The sequence below is a fragment of the Octopus bimaculoides genome, chromosome 14, assembly GCF_001194135.2.
Source record: "Octopus bimaculoides isolate UCB-OBI-ISO-001 chromosome 14, ASM119413v2, whole genome shotgun sequence".
Taxonomy (NCBI): Eukaryota; Metazoa; Mollusca; class Cephalopoda; order Octopoda; family Octopodidae; genus Octopus; species Octopus bimaculoides.
Genome location: NC_068994.1, coordinates 422,991 through 424,743, shown reverse-complemented (window position 1 = coordinate 424,743; position 1,753 = coordinate 422,991).

The following is a 1,753-nucleotide window of genomic DNA, read 5'->3' as shown; positions in this document are numbered from 1 at the left end:
TATATATATATATGTATGTTTGTGTATATATGTATGTATATATGTATGTATGTGTATATATATATATGTATATATATATATGTATGTATATATATATGTATGTATATATATATATATATGTATATATATATGTATCTATATATATATGTATGTATATATATATATATATGTATATATATATATGAACATACACATATACGTATGACAATATGCATACACACACACACACACACACACACACACACACACACACACACACACATATATACATGTATGTGTGTGTACACACGCCACCTTGGCTGTGTCGTTAAGAAACTTTACGACCACGGTGTTTCTGGTTCAGTTCCACGCCGCAGCACTTTGTGTCGGACTTAGGAGATGCTCTAAGTTTCCGCACAAAGAAGCAATTACTCATCAGAATCCAGATGTGGGCCAACTGCAGTGAAAAGAGACTCGAAATAGCGACAGTCATGAACGTTTCACCCAGGAGACTATTTGGGAGGATTTCAAGGGAAAGAGAGACGGCACATCTCTGCGAACTGCGAACGTTAGAATGGCGAGGTGGTGCTTTTCATTGCTGACCTTGTGGTGCGTTGGGTTCTTGAGTAAAACAGTTCATCTCAAGTTGCTCTTCAACACCTGACGCATGGCACGCACAGTGCATTGGATAGAGAGACGGAGCTAAAGTGTGGCGTGGACATTTGACCACTATAAAAGAAGTCATAATCTGTGCAGATCACCAGACAAAAGCTGAACGCCCATACGTCACCTTCAATGGGAAAGTATACATACTCACACGTGCGTATATGTTTATGTGTGTGTGTGTGTGTGTGTTTGTGTAACTGTGTTTGTACCCCCACCATCACTTGACAACCGATGCTGGCGTGTTTACGTCCCCGTAAATTAGCGGTTCGGCAAAAAACCCGATGGAATAACTACTAGGCTTACAAAGCAGAAGTCCTGGGGACGATTTGTTCGACTAAAGGCGGTGCTCCAGCATGACCGCAATCAAATGACTGAAACAAATAAAAGAGCGAAGAGAGTGTGTATGTATATACAGACACAGACACAGGTACACATAATTACACACATGTATGTGTATATCTGTTGTTCTTTGGTTGAGTTATTCTATAATAAAAGCACACACTGGTTGTTTATCCTGTTAAGAAGCAGTGCCTATGTATTTATTAGTAAGATGACTCAACCAAAGTAAGCCATGTGTGTGTGTGTGTGTGTGTGTGTGTGCATGCAAGAAGGCCGCAGAGGCGTCCGTTTATGAAGATGTAGGGTGGATGTCACGTGACACAACAGTTTAATCTTGCATTGTTTGTACGAGTTTAGACTTGTGAATGTCATAATACCTATCTCATCATATAGGTTCCAGCCTGGCCTAACTCTCTTGAGGACTGGTGAGGCTTTCGAAGTGGAGGAGAGGGCAGCGTTTGAAGATGAGGGAAACGATGATGATGATGATGATGATGATGGTGATGACAGGAGGAAGAAAAATAAAGGAAATGAGATGAGAAAGAAAGAAAGAAAGCAAGAAATAGTTGCTGTTGTTGTTGTTGGAGCGGATTTTGAATAGGTTCATTATATAATGGCGGCATACACACACACACACACACACACACACACACACACACACACACACACACACACACACACACAGATATACATATGTAACTACATAGCCATACATACATACATGAATATACACACACATATATATTTATATATATATATATATATATAT